At 48.3% G+C, this 26,777-nt stretch overlaps 1 protein-coding gene across 2 annotated transcripts in view; it reads right to left on the reverse strand.

Moving 5' to 3' along the window:
* LOC144691243 (uncharacterized) overlaps positions 1-13,359 on the reverse strand; it is a 47,722-nt gene extending 34,363 nt beyond the window's left edge. The window contains exon 1 of one of the 2 annotated variants that reach the window (XR_013579072.1): positions 13,236-13,359. The gene's annotated coding sequence lies outside the window, so the exon portion shown is untranslated. The remainder of the gene's footprint in view (positions 1-13,235) is intronic. The other variant, XR_013579073.1, reaches the window with a different exon arrangement.
* Between the last annotated feature and the right edge of the window lie 13,418 nt (positions 13,360-26,777).

Below are 26,777 nucleotides of genomic sequence, written 5' to 3' on the forward strand. Positions count from 1 at the left end.
GTTCAGCACCATTTGTGACCCCTCAGGTATTGAAGCAGTCCATGTCCAAATGCAGCAAAACCTGGGCCAGAATTTTCCATTTGATGGGGGGGCAGAGCGGGAGCGTGGGTAGGACCTGATCACCACCCGCGATCGGGTCCACGCCACCATTTTACACGGGTGGGCCAATTAAGGCCCGCTCAGCGTATTTCTCAACTCCCGTGGATAGTGGGACTGTGCGGGCGGCAGTGGGTGGATGTCCCGGCAGTCTGTTTAAAAGAAGGCCTACAGCTTTTTGTAGGCTGCTCACAATGGCCAGTGCTAGGCCGCAGCAGAGGGGTTCGGGTGAGCAGGCCAGGCTGGAGGGTAGGCCAGCGGGGGGCCAGTGCGCCCCTAACTTTTCTGGTGACTTCCTTGCTGCCCTCCTCGCGGAGGTGGCAGCATGGCGGGAGGTGTTGGTCCCCCAGGATGGGAGGAGGAGGCCCCCCTACATGACAAAACGTGCCTGGGAGGAGGTGGCGGAGGTGGTGAGCTCCCGCGATGTGGTGCGGTGCACCTGGATCCAGTGCCGCAAGCGCTTCAATAATTTGTTGCACTGGCAGGGTGAGTACCATGTTGGCATTGGTCACTTAACCCAGCAGGTAGACTTACCCTCTGCACCCACACCCCCCTCCCAAGTCTCAGTGTCATGGCTGCATTGAATCATTTAGTAAATTTTTCCTTTGCTGGGTGGGCAAGCAGATATTGCCCATGCTGAGGTCAGCCTGGGTGGGTCATGAGGAGATGAGTTGCCCCCGCAGTATATGTTGATCTGAGTCCCATATGACTGGTTTGGGAGCAACCTGGAGGAGCTGCACCTAGGCGCAGACTCAGAACTCCAGGTCATGTCCTAGTCAGGGGGACGAGATGGTGGAAGGGGAGCCTCAAGGTGGTGTGGCAACGAACCATCTGCTGTCCTCTGCGCTCCACGTGCTTGCGCCTCCTTGCTATGGAAGGATATAACGTGTGGTTCCTAATGTGATGTAGGCAGCATGTGTCCAAGGGGGCGGTGGGGAGCAGGCCTAGCATCTTTGTGTGAGTGATTGGCTGCAGCGGGGTGAGGAGGCTCTGGATATGTCCCACTCTGGTTGGGGTGTGCTGTGTGGGAACAGAGTCCATGTGAAATTTGCCCTGATCAATGCTCTTCTCTCTTTTTCAGGAGAAGAATGTGCAGAACACGGCCGAGCGTGTGAGGACTGGAGGTGACCAGGCACAGCTCTCCATACTAAGTTGCTTCGAGCAGGAGGCCCTTGAACTGGAGAGGTGCCATGCGCCCAGATATACTGGTGTTGGTGAGGCTGGGGTGCCACAGCCAGGGATTTACGCCCAACAGTGAGGTCAGCATTGCCCTACCAACAGCCATAGCATTGATGATTGTTAAATTAGTTATTGTTGCAACATTGCTGGACCATTGCTTATGGAAGATTGAGTGCATAATGAGCCAGAGGGACAGGGATGAACATTGTCATTATCTGGAAGCTAACTGATCCACTGTCCTTTTTCAGCATCATCATAGCACGGCCGGCAGGAGGAGCAGCAGATGCCCCCTCTCACACCTGAAGTCTCACCAGTGTCACACCATTTCTGCGAGGCAGGCACCAGCGCAGATACTAGCACCTCAGTGGGAATTAGAACAATGGCTAGTGTCCTGGGGCACAGTGGTGAGGGCACTTCACACTCGCTGGAGGAGCTGGCAGAGACAGAGAGTGCCCATGGCGCCAGCAGTCAGAGGACTGCAGGGGACCAGGCACATACTCAGTCGGTGCCTGATGATGTGCCTCTGGAGTCGTCTGCGACGCAGCAGGGGCAGGAAATGCAGCCGGGTGTGCGAGAGCATCTGGGCGAGATACATGAGGCTACGCTTGGCTTGGTCTCCGTGCTGGAGGAGTCCACGTGGACGATCGCTGAAGCAATGAGCCACATGTCTGAGCACCAAGCGTCCTCCATGGAGAGAGTGACAACTCTCGTGGAGAGGCTTCTCCAGGAGACCCACCAGGGCTTCCTGGGGATGCACACTGACCAGCAAGCCCTCACATCGGCAATGATCTCAGCTGATCAGTGCCAGTGTGGGAGATGGTCTGGGCATCAAGCTTCCCAGCTCGTTGCCCACCATCCACGGTGAGCAGGGAGGTCCGAAGCAACCTTATGTTGGTGCAGCAGCTGCCTGTCATCTCCGCGGGCTCCTCTCAGGGCCCTCCAGGTGAGGGCAGCAGCTCCTCCGCCTCTCTCAGTGACCGTGTCATCCAGTGAGGCTGCGATGACTGGGGAGATGCCAGCTGTGGAACTGGCAGCTCCCTCCCAGGCGGGGCCAGCACAGGCTCCGTGGGCCAGAGGACGATCGCCAAGCTCATCAAGGCCAACAGAACAGCAGAGTCAGCAGGCTGGCTCAGGTGCCACTCCGAGCGATGGGGCAACACCAAGATGTAGCACCCGGAAATGAAAACATAAGGTGCCTTAGGCACACCATGGGTTTTTCACTGGCGCTTTTGTGTTGACCCGAGATGAGGTCCTTATGATTTCTTTTTGATTGTTAACACTATTGTTTTCTCCTTGTGATAAGTTTTTTTGCTTCACACATTAAATGCCAGATGTGTGACCATGGCTGAAGGTGCCTCGTTTCCTCTGCATGTGTATGGTTGACAAAAGTGTAATGAATGATTTGTTGGACATTCAGCTTTATTTACAAGGCCCTTAGTTAGTGCTGCTGACCTGGCAGATTTAGCACTTAGGTGTCGAGTATCGAGGCGGCAGCCCAGGCTTGTCCTGGTGATCCATTTGTGTTGTGCTAGCTGAAGGTTCATTGGATTAAAGCATCCCGGGTGTCCTTGCCTCCCTGGAGTAGTCCCGGGTCAGTGTCTACCCCCTCAGCATTCACTGTGTCTGCTCATCCTTGGAATCACTGCTGGACACATCGTGTGCAGCCGCAGCCACTGCGTCGTCTTCATTATCCACTGCGTCCCCCCCTTTCCAGAGCAAGATTGTGGAGAGCGCAGCATGCAACCACTATCACCGAGACACGATCTGGGGGGTACTGGAGTGCGCCCCCTTAGCGGTCCAGGCATCAGAGGCACATCTTGAGAAGACCGATGGCTCTCTCCACCACAGCCCTTGTGGAGGTGTGGCTCCTATTGTACCGCTGCTCAGCTTCTGTTCTTGGATGGTGGAGAGGTGTCATGAGCCACCTCCTGAGGGGATAGACCTTGTCACCCAGCAGCCTTCCATCAAGCCGGGCTGGAGCACTGGGAGTGCTCTGAGAGTGTCTGAGGATGTAGGCGTCGTGGGAGCTGCCTGGGTACCTTGCACAGACTTATAGAATCTGCATCCTGTGATCACACACTATCTGCACGTTCATGGAGTGGAAGCCCTTCCTGTTGATGAAGGCACCGGGCTCACCTGCTGGCACCTTGATGGCCACACGTGTACAGTCTATAGCACCCTGGACACCGGGGAAGCCAGCAATGACCGTGAAACCTCTGGCTTGCTCTGTCTGGCTGGCCTGATCCCAGGTGAAGTGGATGAAGGTCAATGCACGCCTGAACAGAGCGTCTTTGACCTGCTTGACACAAGTGTGGACAGCTGATTGGGACACACGGCAAAGATCACCCACCGAGCCCTGGAAGGAGCCAGAGGCATAGAAGTTGAGGGTAGCTGTGACTTTCAAAGCCACTGGCATGGGGTGTCCACCCACACAGCTCATGGAGATCTCAGGGCCAATCATCTGACAGATATAGTTGACTGTCTCCCTTGACAGTCGGACCCTCCTTCAGCACTGCACCTCAGACATATTGAGGTAGCTGCTTCGCCGCCTGTATACCCTGGCAGCAGGATAGTGGTGTCTTCTGCGGCCCCTTCCGCCTTGGACAATCTCTTGGCCCTGCACCCCTTGTGCCTGCGCCTGTCCTCCCAAAGGTGGCTCCCCTGGAGGCTGAATGTGCACTCTTGGCCTCCTCTCCCTTCTAGCCCTTCCTTTCTCCTCAGAGGAACTGCCTCCAGTGGACAGATCAACTCCCATATCCAGGCTAAGGGAAGGCTTCCTAAAACCTGCAGGCCCAGAAAAGATTCCTCACTGCAGAATGCTGACCTGAAGGTTAAGAGTCCAGAGAAAGCAGCTGGGATGCGTTCTGAAGTACTGCAGATCACACAGACCAAGTATCAAAAACTTTCAGAAATAAATGCTTGACTGTGTACACTTGCGACCCCAATGACCCCTCTTATCCCGCCCGTGGATGAGGTTAATACAAATGTCTCCAACCCGCCTGCCCGTTGTGTCCATGCGCCGACCCGAAGATCACACGGGCACCGAAAAATTTGCGTCGATTGAATACTAAAGGACCTTAAATGGTCGGTTAATTAATGGTGGGTGTGCGTCGGACTTCATCACACGGCCGCCCAGCGAAATATCGCGATGGTGCGCGGTGACATCAGGATGCTCGCCCGATGTCACCGCGCAATATTTTACGTACAAATGTGTGGGGCCCGCCCCCACCCCCCAGCACGTCAAACAGAAAATTCTGCCCCTGGACAATATCCAGGCTTGGACTGACAAGTGGCAAGTAACATTCGCGCCGCACAAGTGCCAGGCAATGATCATCTCCAACAAGAGAGAATCTAACCATCATCCCTTGACATTCAAAGGCATTACTATCACTGATTCCTCCACTATCAACATCCTGGGGGTTACCATTGACCAGTAACTGAACTAGACTAGCCAAATAAATACTGTGGCTACAAGAGCATGTCAGAGGCTAGGATTTGTACGACGAGTAACTCACCTCCTGACTCTCCAAAGCCTGTCCACCATCTACAAGGCACAAGTCATGAGTGTGATGGAATACTCCCCACTTGCCTGGATGAGTGCAGCTCCCACAACACTGAAGAAGCTTGACACTGTCCAGGACAAAGCAGTCCACTTGATTGGCACCACATCCACAAACATTCACTCCCTCCACCACCAATGCACAGTGGCAGCAGTGTGTACCATCTACAAGATGCACTGCAGGCAATTGCCAAGGGCCCTTAGACAGCATCTTCCAAACCCATGACCATTACCACCTAGAAGGACAAGGGCAGCAGATAGATGGGAACACCACCACCTGGAATTTCCCCTCCAAGTCACTCACTATCCTGACTTGGAAATATATCGTCATTCCTTCACTATCGCTGGGTCAAAATCCTGGAACTCCCTCCCTCACAGCACTGTGGGTGCACTTACACCACATGGACTGCAGCTGTTCAAGAAAGCAGCTCACCACCACCTTCTCAAGGGCAACTAGCGATGGGCAATAAATGCTGGCCCAGCCAGCGAAGCCCACATCCCATAAATGAATAAAAAAACAAAAAACCCTATCTAGGCCCCTCATAATTTTGTACACTTCAATTAGGCCACCATTCAGCCTCCCCTGTTATAAGGGAAACAACCTTAGCCTATCCAATCTTTCTTAATAGCTGCAGTTTTCAAGCCCTGGCAACATTGTCGTAAATCTCCTCTGCACTCTCTGCAGAGCGATTATGTCCTTCCTGTAAGGTAGTGACCAGAACTGTACACAAAATTCCAACTGTGGCCTAACCAGCATTATTTTACAGTTCCATCATTATATCCCTGCTTCTGCATTAAATACCTTGTCCAATAAAGGAAAGCATTCTATATGCTTTCTTTACCACCTTATCTGCCTGTCCAGCCACCTTCAGGTATCTGTGCACATTCACTCCAAGGTCTCTCACTTCCTCAACCTCTCTCAATATCCTCCAATTTATTGAGTATTCCCTTGCTTTGTTTGCCCTTCTCAAATGCATCATCTCACACTTCTCTGCATTGAATTCCATTTGCCACTTTTCTGCCCACTCAACCAAACCATGGATAGAATTCTGGAGATAATGGCTATCCTCTTCACCATCATCTACGTGGCCAATTTTTGTGTCTTCTGCAAATTTCCCTGTCATACCTCCCACATTTAACTCCAAATCATTAATATATACGACAAACAGCAAGGGACCCAACACCTGAGCCCTATGGAACACCATTGGAAACTGTTTTCCATTCACAAAAACATCGACCAGCCATTACCCTTTGTTTCCTGTCGTTGAGCCAATTTTGAATCCAACTCGCCACCTTCCCCTGTATCCCATGGGCTCTTACTTTTCTGACCAGTCTGCCATGTGGGACGTTGTCAAATTCCTTACTAAAAGCCACAGAGACAACATCCACTACACTACCCTCATCAATCCTCCTTGTTACTTCCTCAAAAAATTCTATTAAGTTAGAAAGAGACACGACCTTCACCTCACAAAACCATGCTGACTATTCCTGATCAATCCGTGCCTTTACATGTGACAGTTGATCCTGTCTCTCAGAACTGTTTCCACTAATTTGCCCACCACTGAAGTCAGACTGACCAGCCTATAATTTTCTGGCCTATCCCTCACACCCTTTTTAAATATTGGTACAATGTTTGCAGAACTCCTAGCCTCTGGTACCTTGCCTGTATCTCGAGATGGTTGTAAAATGACCCTCAGAGCATCCACTATTTCCTCATTGGCTTCCTTTAGCAGCTTGGGATACAATCCATCCGGCCCTGGTGATTTATCCACCTTCAAGGATGTCAGTCCTTCCAGTACATCCTCTCTCATTATGCCTATCCTATCTAAACTCTATGAAATTCTATACTTGGGCATGGGGAATACGCAATTTTTTTCCTGGCTAACAAAGATGTTTGTGACTGCATTAATTAGGATTTTAGAAATTCAATGTTTTAGGTTTGAGGATGCAATAGATGTTGTTTTATGCCTGGAAAATTGATTGTCTGAGCGTGACTTTTGCAATACATAAAGAGCAAAGGAAATTAAACAGTGGAATTAAGTATCAGAAACTAAGAGGTGCGTTCATCTTCTGCTGAAATGTATCTATGTACATAAGATAAAACATATTGAAATAAATCACAGGAAGACTGAATATTACTTTGATCATCTACACCTCACTATTGTGAAATTTATTTTACAGGTAATTTGCAAAGTGTAAACTAGCACGAAAGTCTCATCCCATGTATACCTGGGCGCAGTGGCAATGGGATTGTAAAATGGTTCTCATTATTCTTTCAAGATGTTTTTGGCCTTATTGCAGTAACCCAATATAACTAATACTGTGTTCATGTGATGCTACTGAGATTAAATCAACATCAGTCAGCTAAAATCCACTGCTAATCTTCTCTGTGGGCTATACGTAAACTGTGCTGTCATGTGCTCATTCTCATTTAACTCCTAACCACTGATAGCACTTCCAAGAACAGAAAGTTGTCAAATCCTTCCCTGGTCCCCCAAAGGCACCCAATCAGAAAACTCAAAAGATTTTTTTTTAACATTATCCAACCTTGAACTGTTGCATTCCACTGGTGACATAGGTATGACTAGAACCAGGCTGGATCTGCAATAAGTGGTAGTGAAATCTTTGATCATCTTTGTCTGTTTCTAAACCCTTCGACCCATTTTATATTCAGATGTGCTCTCAGTTCCCTTTCAAGGGAGTAAATCAATGCAGAGAGGTTTCCTTTGAGCTGCTCCCAATCATGTATAAATTTTCATCACATTTACTGCAATGTTACAGCAGTGAAGCAGGAGCAATTCTGAAGAAATTCAGAGCCGGTGTTGTATCACTCAATATTAATAAGAGCATACATGAGCATGAATTGAGAAAACATAGCACAATCTAACCAATCATGGAATTCTCTGAAGGGAAGTTCGGCATAAATATTCTGATTATCAGACAGAATTCTAGAATGTTCCTCTATCCTCACGTAACGACCATTCCAAGACTGGCTGGGTTCCCGCCACAAACAACTGTCTCTTTCCCCCGGTGCTACACCATCCACTTACCCAAAAAACACACATGTTTTGATCTTCTCTGCTTAAACTTGGAGCAAAGGAGTCTTCTAATCTCTGCTCTCACATTGAAGCTTGCCAATTTTATACACCCGTTCTTCCCCGTTGGTATATAGGCAAACTATAGAGAAGCATTAGGATATTGATTGAGCCAGGGTTAAGAATTTAGAAGAATTGTACACACCAAGCCTGGGATGGGGCACAAAAACTGAAATGTAGGACTAAAGATTATGGAGCAGTCGTACAAGTGATTTAGTTAAAAGTTCATGTTCTTATTTGTTTCTGGGTGCTTATAAGTAAGTTATATTCTACACTAATACAGAGAAGGAACTCCAGAAATCCTCTGAGAAACCTTGATGGTTGCTTCATAGTCATTCCCATTGGCTGAAAATATGTTTCACTGCGCACAGTAGCAGCAGTCTGTACCAGATACAAGGTGCAGTGCAGCGACTCACCAAGGTTTCACCGACAGAACCTTCCAAAGTCATATCCGCTATCGGCTAGGACAAGAGCAGATGACACATGGGAGCATCATCACTGGTAAGTTCCCCACCAAACCACACACCATCCTGACTTGGAACTATTTTGGCTAGCCTGAAACAAGCGCTGAAATGCTCAGCGCTGCCGGGGTGGGGACGGGGGGAGTGCGAGTGCTGAAGTCTGCGCAGGCGATGGGGAGCGCACAATGAAAGCCCCCTGAAGGCAGAGAGCTGCCTCAGGAAGCTGAAGAATTTTATAATCAAAAATAAAGATTTTAAAAATCTGAAAAAAATGTCCCCACATAGGACTCGCTCATACAAACATTAGCAGAGTAAAAATGATGTCAAAACATTTTAATTTTTTAAAATTAATGTCAGAAACCTCATCCCGCCTGTGGATGAAGCTTCCTCGAAAATGCAAAGGCTGCCGGGCCAATTTGCCCGCCTGCCAACCGTAAGGTTGGACGGGCAGCGAAAAATCTCTCTCAATCAATACTTTAATGGCCTTAATAGGCCTCTTAATTGTCGTCAGACATGCTGCCGACTCTTGGTGCGCATCTGTCGACTGAAACATTGTGCAAGTGTGTGATGATGTTGGGACACTGACCCGATGTCATCGCGCGCTATTTTATGCCCAATCGGATTGGGTGCATGCCCACCTGCGGGATGTAAAATTCTGCCCCATATTTCTAAGAAGAGGGAAAGGATTTACCTGGCAATTACAGGCCTGTCAGTTTAATGTTGATGGTGGGGAATCTTTTAGAAACATGGACCGCGATTTTTTGGGACCTGACGAGAAAGGGAAGGTGGAACCAGAAGTGGGTGGCAAAGGCCCTCTCACCCCGACTCCCATTCCCGTAGAATTCTGGTGCTGATTGGCCAATTAGCAGCCAGCAGGTGGCGTCACCGAGCAGTGGTCAGAGCCGGGCTTTGAGGCAGCAACTGTGTTGTCACCTGACTTGGCTGGAAGTGCAAGCCCCATGTTTAAAGGGCCACCAGCACCTGAGCCCTGATCTGAATGGTCTTTGCCTCGGCAAATGAGAGGACTAAGGCCTGCCAAAACCCAGGAGCCAGCAACCCCCAGACCAGCATCCAGGAACGTTTGAGCCCCCACTCAGCCCCCACCATCCAGGAGCCTTTGACCCCCCCACTCCTAATATCCAGGAGCCTGTGACCCCTCTCCCCCCACCAATATCCAGGAGCCAGCAAGCCCCCAGCAGCCTCACAAGAAAAGTGCAATAGAAAACTGCGTGTCGACATGGCAGAGCCAAGATCCTGGGTGGTCCATCCCATGGTTCATTGTCGAATACCTGCAGGTTCCCCTCCAGGCTACTTGGGTAAGTAGCTTTTCTCCAGAGACTGAGGAGGAGGCCTCCCCTCCCAACCAAGCAAGTCTGGGCTCAGGCCCCAGAGGAGATCAACAGCTGTGGGGTTGCCCAGAGAACCTGGGAGCAGTGCCGCAAGTGGGTCAATGACTTCTCCACTCCGTGAAGGTGAGTACCCAATATCCCAGTTCTTTTGGGGTTCAGCAGCTGGATAAATGTGATTGTGAGGTTGGTAGGGAGGGAGGGTAGTGTCAGTGACATTGGGGTGAGGCTGCAGCATCTCCTAGGAAAGGAATTACTGCAGCTTTGTTGAGGGACACAAGCCTGGCACTGCCAACTCTCCCAAGGTTGCTCCAGAGTGCTCAGTGCCACAAGTGTGCCATTGGCCATGCACACAGCAGCAAGCATGATTAGGCATTATGTTTGCTCCAGTGCGGATACTGACATTATTATTCCCTGTTCCCATAGGAGGGGAGGGCCCAGAAAACCAGGGAGAAGGCCTGGGCTGGTGGCAGATTCATGATCCTCACCATGCCCATGGAGGAGGAAGCTCTAGAGGCTGACAGAGCATCAGGACAGCCACTCCATTGCAGACGGCGAGGCCAGTCACAGAAGCTGGGTTACCTCATCATTGGGCATGTTCCCTCAATGCCGCTGGGTCAAAATCCTGGATCTCCCTCCCTACCAGCACTGTGGGTGTACCTACACCACATGGACTGCAGCGGTTCAAAAAGGCAGCTCACCACCACCTTCTCAAGGACAAATTCGGATGGACAATAAATGCTGGCCCAGCTAGCGAAGCCCACATCCCATGAAAGAATAAAAAAACACCTTAGGCGAGCATGAGAGATTTTGTGTTCATGTTTCTTCCAATGTACAGATATCAAGGTGAGATGCAGCAGACTCTGTAGGTTCCTGTCTGGATCATTCTGTTCTATCTCGCAGGTCAACCACAAGACCAAAGAGTTGTCACCTCCAGGTCCATGCTGAGGAGAAGTGTGCTTCAGGAGGTAGATCGCCACATCATTCCCCCACATCCTCCCCCAGCTCAGACACTTTCACCTCAGTGGGTATGTGCTCGGGAATAGATCCAGGCTCACAACCTGGTACAAGCACTATGTACACGCCTGACCAGCTAGTGGACGCTGTGACAGCCAAGGCCACTGATACCCAGAGGATTGTGGGAGGCCCATGCGGACCCCCAGGCTGATGATAAGCATCTGGAGTTATCTGCGATGTGGCAGATGCTGGAAGTTCAGTGTGAGGTACATGAAGATCTCACTGTTTCCACAGGGTATGTGGGCCCTGGTTTGGACAGTGGAGGAGCCCATCCAGGCGATGAGTGCTGTGATCTCCCACTCACCCGCATGTGTGGCCTCCTCCATGGAGAGGTTGGCGACTGTCATGGAGAACCAGATCGAGCAGACCACTCAGTGGATGCCAGGGATGTGTGCAGACCTGCACACTGAGCATCATGGAGGAGTGACAGGGTGAGAGGGCAACAAAGCGCCAGGAGGCTCCACTGTTGTGTTATTATAATGATATAATACATTGGGCTTATTTACACACAGGGCCCCAATCACTCACAAGAGGTTGGGTAAACACGTTGTGTGTTCATTTATTAAGACTAGGCACATGAGAACAGCTATACATAGCTATAAAGCTTGAAGACATCAGAGCTGTGAGTGTGGGCTCTGCTCAAAGCAAAAGTGAAACTAAGGGCGGGATTTTCCAGTCCCACCAATGGCGGGCATTGTCGCTGGCAGGACCGGAAAATCCTGCCCTAAGACTGGGTCACATGATACATTTTCCTTCCAGTGATGTCATGTCCCTTAAAGGCATATTACAATATCGACCAAGTCCTCATCCTTCCCAGGTCAGCAGGGGGTGTGCCCTGCGAGGGAGGAGGACAAGCTGTTTCTGCTTTCGGTGGCTCCTCTCAGGGTATTCCTGATGTGGACAGCGGCTCCACAGTCCATCGGCCAGTGACACCAGCGTCTCAAGTAACCTCAATGACAGAGGAGGCTCCTGGAGCCATGAGAAGAATGAGGACCTGGTGAAGATTCCAGGTGCCTCATTTCCCCCTCTAGGCTTGCTGGATAGAGCTCCTGGACAAGGCGATGGAGTGCAGACCTGCGCATTTCCGGCCTTTCCCGCCTCCCCGGATGCTGCAACTCCTCATCGACTTCCTCATCTTCCTCCTCCTCTGAGATGTCTCACGCTCCACCATGTCTTCATTAGCTATGGCCTTCGCCCCTCTGAATGCCAGGTTGCATGGAGTGCAGTAAACTACCAGAATCTGGGAAACCCTCGCTGGGATAGAATGAAGTTTCCTGCCAGAATGATCCAAGCATCGGAGTTTCATTTTGAGGAGACCAATGGTCTGGAAGTAAATGAGTGTAATTGGCTAAGGACAATCCCCATGCTACTGATGGCAGCACAGAATGCCAGGTCAACACTCACCATCAAGCCTGATATGTATATAGCCACTTGCAGGAGGTATCTGAGATTCCGAGCAGAGCCGATGGAAACATACTTCAGCAGGGAGTTGATGACTTCAGACAGAACGGGGAAGGGAGAAAATTAGCAAGAAAATCCTTTCTGTCGGCCCCATCACTTCAAATGCAATAGAACTCAGGAATAGATTAATTGCTCCCAATTACTCTGTTCTACCTTATCATAACAAATATACCTGTCATTAGGAAAATATGTTTACATTACATGTACTATCACTGGCAGGTACACCTATTAGAACATCAGACACTGGATAATGAAACTATTAAACATTTCATAGCATACAAACCTGTTGGGGAATCATCTGTTACAAGTTTATCCACATTCCATTGCCTTTTGTATGAGGAGTAATTATGTTCAAAACCCTTTGATGATGTAACCAATTTATAATAGGATTTAGGCAGCATGCCTTGTGGTAAACAGGTTGGGTTTGGCTGTTCTGTTATTTGTGAATCATGCCAATTGTCACGCCAATGAATCTGTAACAAAAGTGAAATTTAAATAAAGCCGCAGGTCATCCAGATTAAAAATGATATCTGGAAATTTTCTAGTTAACACAATGGATGTGTTGCTAAATTCTGCTGACACAGAGGCTATTTAGGAGTATGAGAGCTCCCTTGACATAAATAATTTAATGCAGACCATTGAACTGGTTTCATAAGAGGAGATTTTCCACTCCCACGCTCAACCTCAGTGGTGGATATTGGGAATATGCACATTCCCGGCCTGTGATGTCTGGCTCGTAGTGAGATTTGAAAATCCGGCCCCTCCATCACCAGCCCACCGGCCGCGCACCCCCACCCCCTTCCCCCTTCCCCCTCCACTCCCCCCCCCCCCCCCACCCACCACCACCCCCACGAGCTGCACTCTGGACCAGCCGCCAACATGTTCTGATGCCTGAGCCTCGGCCACAGTCACCAGAGGCCCAGGCTGTGGGCGGGGAATGAGACCCGAGATCTGGGGGCAGGAGCGCAGGGCAGGGATGAGAAGCTGCCAGCTGCCAATCGGGTGGTGAAGCGTGAGTAACCCGGGGGAGGGTAGAAATGGAGCAAGGCGCCCGGCTCCATTGGCGGCTCCCCACCGCTTCCCAGCTCCACTGGTGTCCCAGGACAGGGGCTCAGCCCCTGCAGACTGAGGCTCCAGGCCCAGGCGCAGCCTCAGACTGGGAGTTAGCCAGAGCCTTGGGTTATTGAGTGACTGCCCTAGGCTGGTTTGGGGCTGAGACAGAGTGGGAAAGAATAGAGAGAGAGAGAAGAGAGAGAGAGAGAAGAGAGAGAGAATGGGAAAGGAAAGCAAGCAAAAAGTTGAGCTGAATTTCAGGAGCGCTATGATTGAGACACCAAAGCTGTGCTACTCAATAAGGAAAAGCAAACTCAGCCATCGCATTAAAGCAGTGGGTGAGTTGAACATTTCTGTATTTTCTCTAAAAAAAAGTAAATTAAGTTGGTTTTTATGTGTGTGTGGCTTGCAGCTGATTTTATCCATGTGTGAGTGATCCTCGATAAGAAGAAGGTTTCCCACCCCTGTGTTAAAGGGTAAAAAACTCCCACAAATCATAGGCAAGAGATGCATGCTCTCCCACTTTGTGCACAGGAACCCTACAGAGACTAATGCAGGGCTGTAAAATAGAAGAGATTGAAATGGTGACTACAGCACTCAAACACGTTTCACCACCTCAATATCTGATATGCATCAAAACCCATCACAATCTCTGACCAAGTTACATAGAATTCCACACAGGTAAAGCTTCTGCTTATTCAATATAGAGTACACACATAGGATCTCAATTCTGTGTAGGGGCAACAATGGAATTGAACCGACTAACAGCATTCAGCTGGCCAGCACGGAGTATTGGTAAGGTTTTGCTCCCTGACGTGTTAAGACATTTGCTTGCATGGCTACTTGTGGCCTTGTTGACAGAATCCTGGCCCTGTGACAGGTGAGCATGGTTGCCTGGCCAATCCTTTGGATTGCTGTGAACATGCCCAATTTAAGTGTAAGATGGCACTGAGTGCGATTTCATTCAAAACTTACATCTCCAGGCAGCTTCCCTCCAAAGGCATTCCACTTTGGAACTGAGTCATGGAAACCAGGAGAGAGGGCCGACACCAAGTGACTATTCAGGGGTGCGGTGCACCACTGCAATACCATCAGTGCACCTATCTTGCTGCACTCCCTGGGTGTGGAAAATGCACTCATTTAAGTCCATTGGAAATTCCTGCTCACAACATTTGCAAGAATGTATGTGGGTGACATGTGGGGTGGTGTGGGGTGGGGGGTGAAATTAATTTTGCCGATAATAGCTTTAATGGGCCGAGTGATTCACTGTAGGGCCAGTTTTACACTCCTATCCCCAAATTGCTCCCACACAAATATGGGAATCCCAACATCTTGCATAGTCAGGTGTTGGTTTCAGATACCTTAGTGGACATGTCACCCAAAACTTGCCACCTGCTTAAAAAGGAACTCTCCGCTCACACCTCACCCCACCGCCCCACACACCCGCCCCCCACAAACCCCCTTCACCCCCCACAGCCCCTTCACCCCTTCAGCACATACAACAACCTAACCAAATAGAACAACCTGCCCATATCACTCTTTGGGGAAGGTAAACACAATATTAATGAACCTTCCCCTGTATCCTTGTTGGATCCAGTGCCCTTTGGGGCTAAAGGATCGGGGCTACATGCTTGTTTCAGGGTGACTGAGTTGGTACAGAGACAGAGGACATCAGTAGATCGTTGTTAGAATAAACACATAGGGCAGAATTTAGTCCTTGTCGGGCGGGCTCAGCGAGGGTGGTCGGGAAGCCGCCCGCTGCCCACGATCAAGGCCGGATGGCGATTTCACACTGGCAGGCCAATGAAGGCCGGCCCAGCGTGAAACATAAGCGCAGCGCTGAGCGCTGTCTGTGCAGGCGGGGGAGGGAAGTATTGGCAGGGGCTAGTGCGAACTTTGCTCTTGCGCGCGAGTGCGTGCTTCAGAATCTCCCTGAGACACAGAACTGCCTCAGGAAGACGAAGAGTTTTCAAAAAAAAATAGATTAGACAAATGTTATAAAACAAAAACAGAATTACCTGGAAAAACTCAGCAGGTCTGGCAGCATCGGTGGAGAAGAAATCAGTTAACGTTTCGAGCCTTCACGACCCTTCGGCAGAACTGAAGCATAGTTAGGAGAAAGGAGAAATATATAAAACATGTCCCCTCGTGTGACTCCGTCACATGAGCAAGGACATGTTATTAATTAAATTTTAAACGTTTTATTTTCTTTTTATTTGCTTTTGGAAACCTCATCCTGCCCCTGGATGAGGTTTCCTAAAAAATGCAAAGGCCGTTTGGCCTTTTCACCCGCTTCCCCCAACCGTAAGGCTCAACGGGCAACGGAAAATGTAAGTTAATCTTTAAAAGGCCTTTTAATTGTCGGCGGGCGCGTTGCCATCTCCAGTGCGTGCACGCCGACCGAAACATCACACGACTGCGTGTTGACTCGGAACGCGTGCCGGACTTCAACGTGCGTCATTTACGCTCGAGCGGGTCGGGTACACGCCCGCCTGCCAAGGTAAAAATTTTGCCCATGCTGTTTATTTACAGAAGAACCCAGCAGCTACACTTGTGTGTTTACAACTCAAAGCTCTGTCTTTACTCTTCAGACTGTAACTCAGGACTACTGACTTCAGAGCTAGCCCGCACTACTCTGTTTATAGGTACCCAGGTCACGTGATCTTACATTACAACATTTATCTTAAAGGTGTATCACACATCAGATTATTACATCCCTCTCCTTTTACTCAGAAATACATTTTACAATTTTTCTCAGAATATCAAATTATTCACACAGATAAATAACTTACAAAGCCAGTCTTAGAACGTCTCATCTCTACAGCTTCTGGTGTTTCATTCGGAACCTCCTTCACTGTAGTCGTCTGAGCATTTGGTTCTGCGGTAGGTACCTGCAAATTTGTTTCTTGTAGGTACAGTCAGCCCTTCAGACACATCTGTACTCAGTTCAGTTCTTTCAACAGGAGATATCGATTCAATCTTGAATGCTGGTGGAATCAGTTCTGGGTATTTTGTTTCTCCTCTTCTAATATCTGATGTCTCCGTATGACTCAATCTTCCACTTTCACGTGGTAGGAAAGAGGTCCTATTACTGCACTTATTTCGCCGAACAACCATATTGGTCCTTCTCTAAAATTCTTCACAAATACTTTCTCTCCTACGTTAAACATCCTGTCACGACTGTGACAGTCATGTCCAGTTTTCTGACTTCCCTAACTTCTTTCCACCTTCACCCCAAAAGTTTGGCATAATTAGACTCAATCTCTATTGGAGACAGTGTTTCATTACTAATTCCACAGGTGTGACACCCGTTGTTGAATGAGGGATGGTTCTATAATGGAAAAGAAAACGTGCTAATTTAGTCATTATAGAATCTCCGCACAATTTCCTCATACCGGATTTGAACGTCTGACCCACTCACTCGGCCAGTCCATTTGAAGAAGGGTGGTATGGTGACGTTTTCACATGAGTAATACCATTGAGGCTGGTGAAACTCAGCACTCATAAATACCGTTCCATTGTCTGATACGACCACTTCAGGTAATCCGTTGATTGCGAAACTTTGATGTAGCTTGTCAATTGTAGCAGAAGGTGTTGGTGACTTCACTTCATATATGTCCATCCAGTTTGAGTGTGCATCGACGGTAAGTAGAAACATTATTCCCATAAAAGGTCCCACATAGTTGATGTGTAAACGTACCCACGGCCTTCCTGGCCACTCCCAAGGGTGTAACAGAGCTATTGAAGGTAATTTTTGTACTTGCTGACACTGCATACAAATTTCTCTAAGTTTTCTATTTCTCCATCCACCCCAGGCCACTGTAGATAGCTGCTTGCTATTGCCTTCATTTTGGAAATTCCAGGATGTGCATTGTGAAGTTCAGACAACAATGGCTTTCGTCCTTTTGGAAGAACAATCACTTGTACTCCCAACAATAAAATACCTTCTTGGCTGTTCTCTGGAAATATGGCTTCATTTCATCAGGTTCTTGTTTTTGTGACCACCCATGAAGAACTTGATTTCTCACTTTGGATAAGACTGGGTCTCAGTTTTCAATCTCTAATCTGTGTAGTACATATTGGTGATGAGTCCAGGAAGTTCAACAACAAAATGAATTATTGAGGAACTGGAACGTCCTCATCTTTTACTTGCATGGGCAAATGACTGAGTTCACCTGCATTTGCAATTTGACTTCCGAATCTATGAATGAAAGTATACTCATACACCGCCAAGATCAGCACCCATCTTTGTATTCTTGCTGAGACTATTGGTGGTATAACCTTGTCTTTGCTAAAGAATCCCAATAATGGGTTGTGGTCCGATATGACAGTAAAATGATGACTGTGTACATATTGGTGAAACTTCTTAACACCAAAGATGATTGACAGGCCTTATTTTCTATCTGTGAGTACTTTTTTTCTGCAGTACTGAGTGTTCTCGACACATATCCTATAGGTCGTTATGATCTATCATCCATTCAATGGGAAAGCACTGCTCCCACTCCATAGGGAGATGTGTCACACGTTAATATCAACTCTTTCTTTGGGTTAAAATGTGCTAGAAGTGGAGATGATTGTAACAACTGTTTCACTTTTGTGAAAGCTTCTACCTATGCTGTTTACCAAGACCATCATTAGTTTTTCTTGAGTAAGTAACACAGGGGTCAGTTCTGTTGGCAAATTAGGCAAGAAACGCCCATAGTCATTGATTATCCCCAAGAATGGTTTCAGTTCAGATGTATTCTTTGGCGCTGGTGCCTCTCTAATGGCTTTCACTTTTTCTTCAACTGGATGTAGGCCTTGTGAATCTACCTTGCGACCTAAATAAGTTCCTCTTTTGCCTGGAATGTGCACTTTTCTTTTTTCAACCTCACTTCAACCTGCGAGAAACGTTTCAAAACTTCTTCCAAATTCATCAAATGTTCTTTTTCAGTGAGTCCAGTCACGAGAATGTCATCCAAATAAACTACAATGTGGAGCAGTCCCTGTAATAAATTTCCCATGGTTCTCTGGAATATAGCGCAAGCTGAAGCTACGCCAAAAGGTAAATGGATACAATCCCTTGTGCGTATTTATGGTGATAAACTTCAGGGAGGCCTTCCCTAATACCAATTGTTAATAAGCATGACTCATATCAAGCTTCATGTAAGCAGTTCTGTCTGTCAGTTTAGTGTTTAAATCTCCAATTTTAGGTATGGGGTGTCTATCCAATTTTGCCACTTTATTGACTGTTAATTTGCAGTCTCCACAAATGTGTATACTTCAGTCAGGTTTGAGAACAGGTACAATTGGAGCTGCCCATTCTGAAAACTGCACGGGTTGTATCACTCCCAGTTTCTCTAATCTGTCCAGCTCAGCATCTACCTTATCCCGCATTGCATAAGGTGCTGGTCTGGCCTTCATGAACCTTGGTGTTACCTCTGGATCTACGTGAATTTTTGCTTGTAGCCCCTCAATTTTCCAAAGTCCGTACTTGAAAACTGAGACATATTTTGGTAGTAGCTCTGACAGCCCATTAGTTCTCAGTTAGAAGATTTTGGTCCATTCCAACTCAATTTCTTTCAGCCAGTTTCACCCATGGAGACTAGGTCCCTCACCTGCTACCACCATCAAGGGTAATTTCACTGTTTGACCTCCATCGTGTACTGTGATTTTACATATGCCCTGACTTGTATGCCTTCTCCCGTGTAAGTTTTGAATTTGGCACCAGTTTCTTCTAAATTCAGCTTATGTTCCCTATGATTCAGGTATATTAAGGTTTGCTTAACAATCACCATAATGGCTGCACTGGTGTCCACCTCCACTCTGAGAAGCTCCTCATTCACTCGCATGGTTACATAGATAGGTTTCATTCTCCCTACCTTTAAATTATATAACAAATAGATATCAGTATCTATTACTTTGAGCTTTTCAACACTGTTGATCTCATTGGGTTTTTTCTTTTGTCTGAAAGTCTGCCTGATACTATCTTTACAACGTCTCATGAGGTGTCCATCTCGATGACAGAAAAACATTCTATCTTTTTAAACATTGGGCTGAATTTTGCCGTTGGTGAGCAGGGGGTGGGGCCCACTCGCCAACGCATAAAATGATGCGGGATGATGTCAGGAGGAACCCCTGACATCATCCTGCCCCATTTCAATCTTCAGGAAGGTGGGGGCGCAGCCAAATCAGCTGTGGGCCGTCGACCTGTCAATGGCCATTGACAGGATAATTAAAACAATTAAAGGCCCTGCCCGTCCACCCTTAAGATTGGTGGGCAGGCCAGGAACCCCAGCGGGCTTCTGAAAAAACATGAAACCTCATCCACTGGCGGGATGAGGTTTCATGTAGGGTTTAAAAAACTTTAATAGTTTTAGTGAAATTTATTAACATGTCCCATCTCGTGTGAGATTGTCACAGGAGGGGAACGTGTTAAAGATTTTTTCTTTCTATTTTTAATGTTTTTAAAACTGTCAGTGATCTCCCTGAGGCAGTACTTAGCCTCAGGCAGATGTGCACTCTATCGTGCGCATGCACGAAAGAGCGCACTCTTGCTTTTGGGGAATCCCCCCCGCCCACACAGGAAGCGCATAGCGCTTCCCACCGGCCTTAATTGGCCCGCCCACTTAAAATGGCAGCGGGGCCCACTTCTCTGGCGGGGATCGGCTCCCCGCCCGCCGGAGATTGGGTCGGGCCCGCCCGCCCGGTAGGCAGAAAATTCTGCCCTGTGATTCATTACAAGGTTGTCTGCGTCCACCTCTGTTACCATTATGCCATGTTTTTGCTGCTAATTTATCTCTTTTTATTTGTCTGCTAGCAGTGGCTGCTTCCTGCTTCTGAGTAAAGCTTTGTACTTTCACGTTCTTTTTGACTGAGGCTCCCCACCCAAAGTGGAGGAAGGCACCGTTTTGCGCTCCCTGTATGGCTTTTGAGTCTTGCACTGCACCTTCCATTGCCAGAGCAATTTCCAGTGCCTTCCGAAAATCCAAGTTTGTTTCAGACAGTAATCTCTTCTGAATCGCATCTTCATCTATATCGTACACCAAACAATCTCTAAGCATATCACTGTTAGATGTACCAAACTTGCAATATTTAAAAAAATTCATTCATGGGCTTCGCGGCCCATCCCTAGTTGCCCTTGAGAAAGTGGTGGCGAGTTGCCTTCTTGAACCGCTGCAGTACATGTCATGTAGGTACACCCACAGTGCTGTTAGGAAGGGAGTTCCAGGATTTTGACCCAGCGACAGTGAAGGAACCGTGAAATATTTCCAAGTCAGGATGGTGAGTGACTTGGAGGGGAACTTCCAGGTAGTGGTGTTCCCATCTATCTGCTGCCCTTGTCCTTCTAGTTGGTAGTGGTCATGGGTTTGGAAGGTACTGTCTAAGGAGCCTTGGTGAGTTGCTGCAGTGCATCTTGTAGATGGTACACACTGCTGCTGCTGTGCGTTGGTGGTGAAGGGAGTGAATGTTTGTGGATGTGGTGCCAATCAAGTGGACTGCTTTGTCCTGGATGGTGTCAAGCTTCTTCAATGTTGTAGGAGCTGCACTCATCCAGGCAAGTGGGGAGAATTCCATCACACTCCTGACTTCTGCCATGTAGATGGTGGACAGGCTTTGGGGAGTCAGGAGGTGAATTACTCATCGCATGATTCCTAGCCTCTGACCTGCCCTTGTAGCCATAGTATTTATAAGGCTAATCCAGTTCAGTTTCTGGTCAATGGCAGACCCCAGGATGTTGATAGTAGGGGATTCAGTGATGGTAATGCCATTGAATGTCAAGGGGCGATGGTTAGATTCTCTCTTTTTGGAGATGGTCATTGCCTGGCACTTGTGTGGCACAAATGTTACTTGCCGCTTGTCAAACCAAGCCTAGATATGGTCCAGGTCTTGCTACATTTGGACAATGGCTGTTTTAGTGCCTAAGGAGTCGCAAATGGTGCTGAACATTGTTCAATCATCAGCGAACACCCCCACTTCTGACCTTATGATGGAAGGAAGGTCATTGATGAAGCAGCTGAAGATGGTTGGGCCTGGGACACTACCCTGAGGAACTCCTGCAGTGATGTCCTGGAGCCGAGATGACTGACCTCCAACAACCACAACCGTCTTCCTTTGTGCTAGGTGTGACTCCAACCAGGGGAGAGTTTTCTCCCTGATTCCCATTGACTCCAATTTTGCTAGGGCTCCTTGATGCCACACTCGGTCAAATGCTGCCTTAATGTCAAGGGCAGTCACTCTCACTTCACCTTGGGAGTTCAGCTCTTTTGTCCATGTTTGAACCAAGGCTGAAATGAGGTCAGGAGCTGTGTGGCCCTGATGGAACCCAAACTGGGCATCAGTGAGCAGGTTATTGCTAAGCAAGTGCTGCTTGATAGCACTGTTGATGATCCCTTCCATTACCTTTCTGATGATCGAGAGTAGACTGATGGGGCGATAATTGGCCGGATTGGATTTGTCCTGCTTTTTGTGTATAGGACACACCTGGGCAATTTTCCACATAGCCAGGTAGATGCCAATGTTGTAGCTGTACTGGAACAGCTTGGCTAGGGGAACGGCAAGTTCTGGAGCACAAGTCTTTAGTACTATTGCCAGAATGTTGTCAGGGCCAATAGCCTTTGAAGTATCCAGTGCCTTCAGCCGTTTCTTGATATCACGTGGAGTGAATCGAATTGGCTGAAGACTGGCATCTGTGTTGCTGGGGACCTCCGGAGGAGGCCAAGATGGATCATCCACTCAGCACTTCTGGCTGAAGTTTGTTGCGAATGCTTCTGCCTTAACTTTTGTACTGCTGTGCTGGGCTCCTCCATCATTGAGGATGGGGATATTTGTGGAGCCACCTCCTCCAGTGAATTATTTAATTGTCTACCACCATTCACAACTGAATGTGGCAGGACTGCAGAGCTTAGATCTGATCCGTTGGTTATGGAATCGCTTAGCCCTGTCAATCACTTGCTACTTATCCTGTTTGGCATGCAAGTAGTTCAGCTTTATAGCTTCACCAGGTTGACACCTCATTTTTGTGCTGCTGCTGGCATCCCCTCCTGCACTCTTCATTGAACCAGGGTTGATCCATTGGCTTGATGGTAATGGTAAAGTGGGGGATATGCCAGGCCATGAGGTTACAGATTGTGTTCGAGTACAATTCTGCTGCTGCTGATGGCCCACAGTGCCTCATGGATGTCCAGTCTTGAGTTGCTAGATCTGCTCGAAATCTATTCCATTTGGCATGGTGGTAGTTCCACACAACACGATGGACGGTGTCTTCAATGTGAAGGCGGGACTTCGTCTCCACAATGACAGTGTGGTGGTCACTCCTACCATGGACAGATGCATCTGTGGCAGGCAGGTTGGTGAGGATGAGGTCAAGTATGTTGGTTCCCTTACCATCTGCCGCAGACCCAGTGTAGCAGCTATGTCATTTAGGACTCAGGCCAGCTGTGGTGCTACCGAGCCACTCTCGGTGACGGACATTGAAGTCCCCCACCCAGAGAACATTCTGCACCCTTGCTACACTCAGTGCTTCCTCCAAGCGACGTTCAACATGGAGGAGCACTGATTCATCAGCTGAGGGAGGGCGGTACATGGTAATCAGCAGGAGGTTTCCTTGCCCATGTTTGGCCTGATGCCATGAGACTACATGGGGTCCAGAGTTGATGTTGAGGACTCTCAGGGCAGCTACCACTGTGCTGCCATCTCTGCCCTGCTGGTGGGACAAGACATATCCGGGGATGGTGATGGCGGAGTCTGGGTCATTATCGGTAATGATAATCCCCGTGTGGATGATGATGTCAGGCTGTTGCTTGACTAGTCTGTGAGACAGCTCTCCCAATTTTGGCACTAGCCCCCAAATGTTAGTAAGGAGGACTTTGCAGGCAGGGTCGACAGGGCTGCGATCGCTGGTGTCGTTTCCGGTGCCTGGCTTGATGACGGATGGTCCGTCCGGTTTCATTCCTTTTTTGTGTCTTTGTAGTGGTTTGTTACAAGTGAGTGGCTTGCTAGGCTATTTCAGAGGGCATTTAAGTGTCTGGAGTCACATGTAGGACAGACCAGGTAAGGACAACAGATTTCTCCCCCTAAAGGGCATTAGTGAACCAGATGGGTTTTTACAACAATCAGCAATGGTTTCATGGTCATCATTGGACTTTTATTGAACTAAAATTCCACCATCTGTCATGGTGGGATTCGAACCCGGGTCCCCAGAGCATCACCCTGGGTCTCTGGATTACTAGACCAGTGACAATACCACTACGTCATCACCTATATATTTGGTTATTTTATTATGTCATATTCAGTTAATTGTTTCAGACTTGCCACATAACAAGCAACTGTCTGCTCCGCAGCTCTATTTCTTGAGTTAAATTTGGATTGTTGCAATGTCACCGAAGGCTTGGACTGGTCATGATTCTTTACGAAGTTCACGAAGTCATCGAAACGTTTCGAGTCTGGGGCACTGGGGGCCAACAGATTCCGAATTAATCCATATGTCGTATTCCCACATGTGGATAAGAGGGCCGCATGCTTCTTCTCTTCCCCAGCAATGTCGATCACCTGGAAGAAGAATGTGAGGCATTCAACATAGTGAGACCAGTCATCTGAGATTGCTTCGAAAGGCTCCACTCTTCCAAATTGCAGAATGGTCTGAAGAGATTGCTTTGACGATTAGGGCGACCATTTTTCTTTACTTATAACTACCATGCGAGGTAAGGCCCAATTTCAGTTCTTTTGATTTCCTTCGTTCTTTTTTGCTTTTTACCTCATTCATTTGTGTCTTTTCTTGCTTTTTACTCTCGTTACCAGTTTGTTGGATCCAGTGCCATTGGTTTGTGGGTCTAAAGGGTTCGGGCTGCACGCTTGTTTCGGGGTGACAGAGTTGGTACCAAGATAGAGAACATCAGTAGATCGTTAATATAAAAGCAAAATACTGCAGATGCTGGAAATCTGAAACAAAAACATAAATTGCTGGAAAAGCTCAGCAGGTCTGACAGCATCTGTGGAGAGAAAGACAGAGTTAACGTTTTGAGTCTGTATGACTCATCTTCAGATCTAAAGAGAATTAAAAATGTGGTGAAATATATACTGTTTAAGGTGGGTGGGACAGGTGGAGTTGGAAAGAAGGCCAGTGATAGGTGGAGGCAAAGAGGGGATTGCAAAAGATGTCATAAACAAAAGGTCGAAGGGGTGTTGATGGTGGTGATATTGGCTAAAGGACGTGCTAAATGGTGACATTAAAAGTAGAAAGCAGGATGAACAAATGACAGATGGCCCTAGTGGGGGTGAGGGGAGGGGACGGTGTGGGAAAAAAGATTGAAATAGGCTTAAAGGCGGGGATAAAACAATGAATGCAAATAAATTTAAAGAAAAAAAAAATAGAAATGGGTGGGAGAAAAGATATATATAAAAATTAAAAAATACATATTTGAAAAAAGGGGATCAAAAAGGGGTGAGGATGGAGGAGAGAGTTCATGATCTGAAACTGTTGAACTCAATGTTCAGTCCAGAAGGCTGTAAAGTGCCTAGTTGGAAGATGAGGTGCTGTTCCTCCAGTTTGCGTTGAGCTTCACTGGAACATTGCAGCAGGCCAAGGACGGACATGTGGGAATGAGCAGGGTGGTGTGTTGAAATGGCAAGCGACAGGGAGGTCTGGGTAATGCTTGCAGACAGACTGAAGGTGTTCCGCAAAGCGGTGACCCAGTCTGCGTTTGGTCTCTCCAATGTAGAGGAGACCGCATTGGGAGCAGCGAATGCAGTAGACTAAATTCAGGGAAGTGCAAGTGAAATGCTGCTTGACTTGAAAGGAGTGTTTGGGCCCTTGGACGGTAAGGAGGGGGGAAGTAAAGGGGTAGGTGTTGCACCTTCTGAAATTGCATGGGAAGGTGTCGTGGGAGGGAGTTGAGGTGTAGGGTGTGATGGAGGAGTGGACCAGGGTGTCCCGGAGGGAACGATCCCTGTGAAATGCCACCGGGGGGGGTGAAGGGAAGATGTGTTTGGTGGTGGCATCATGCTGGAGTTGGCGGAAATGTCGGAGGATGATCCTTTGAATGCGGAGGCTGGTGGGGTGATAAGTGAGGACAAGGGGGACTCTATCATGGTTTTGGGAGGTAGAGGAAGGTGTAAGGGTGGATGCGCAGGAGATGGGCCGGACACGGTTGAGGGCCCTGACAACCATCGTGGGTGGAAAACCTCAGTTAAGGAAGAAGGAAGACATGTCAGAAGCACTGTTTTGGAAAGTGGCATCATCAGAACAGATGCGACGGAGGTGAAGGAACTAAGAGAATGGGATGGAGTCCTTACAGGAAGCGGGGTGTGAGGAGCTGTAGTCGAGGTAGCTGTGGGAGTCGGTGGGCTTGGAATGAATATTGGTGGACAGACTATCACCAGAAATTGAGACTGAGAGGTCAAGGAAGGGAAGGGAAGTATCAGAGATGGACCATGTGAAAATGATGGAGGGGTGGAAATTGGAAGCAAAATTAATAAATTTTTCCAGGTCCAGACGAGAGCATGAAGCAGCACCGAAGCAATCATCAATGTACCAGAGAAAGAGTTGTGGGAGGGGGCCTGAGTAGGACTGGAACAAGGAATGTTCCACATACCCCATAAAGAGACAGGCATAACTGGGGCCCATGCAGGTACCCATAGCCACACCTTTTATTTGGAGGAAGTGAGATGAGTTCAAGGAGAAATTGTTCAGTGCGAGAACAAGTTCAGCCAGACGGAGGAGAGTGGTGGTGGATGGGGATTGTTTGGGCCTCTGTTCAAGGAAGAAGCAGAGAGCCCTCAGACCATCCCGGTGGGGGATGGAGGTGTAGAGGGATTGGACGTCCATGGTGAAGAGGAGGCAGTTGGGGCTAGGGAACTGGAAATTGTTGATATGATGTAGGGCATCAGATGAATCACAGATGTAAGTGGGGAGAGACTGGACAAGGGGAGAGAGAACAGAGTCAAGATAGGAAGGAATTAGTTCCGCAGGGCAGGAACAGGCTGACACGATCGGTCTACCGGGACAGTCCTGTTTGTGGATTTTGGGGAGGAGTTAGAAGCGGACTGTCCGAGGTTGGGAGACCATGAGGTTGGAAGCTGTGGAGGGAAGATCTCCAGAGGAGATGAGGTCGGTGACAGTCCTGGAAACAATGGCTTGATGTTTGGTGGCGGGCTCATGGTCCAGGGGGAGATAGGTAGAAGTGTTTGTGAGTTGGTGCTCAGCCTCTGCAGGGTAGAGGTCAGTATGCCAGACAACAACAGCACCACCCTTGTTGGCAGGTTTGATAACAAAGTCAGGGTTGGACCTAAGAGAACGGAGTGCAGCAAGTTCAAAAGGAGACAGGCGAGAGTGGCTGAGAGGAGCAGAGAAATTGAGATGGCCGATGTCATGCTGACAGTTCCCAATGAAAAGATAAAGGGCAGGTAAGAATCCAGAGGGAGGGGTCCAGGTGGAGGGAGAATATTGGAGGCGGGTAAAAGGATCCGTTGAACGGGGAGAGGACTCCTGCCCAAAGAAGTGAGCACGGAGACGAAGACGGCGGAAGAAGTG

Source organism: Cetorhinus maximus, chromosome 15 (genome assembly GCF_964194155.1).
Source record: "Cetorhinus maximus chromosome 15, sCetMax3.hap1.1, whole genome shotgun sequence".
Classification (NCBI taxonomy): Eukaryota; Metazoa; Chordata; class Chondrichthyes; order Lamniformes; family Cetorhinidae; genus Cetorhinus; species Cetorhinus maximus.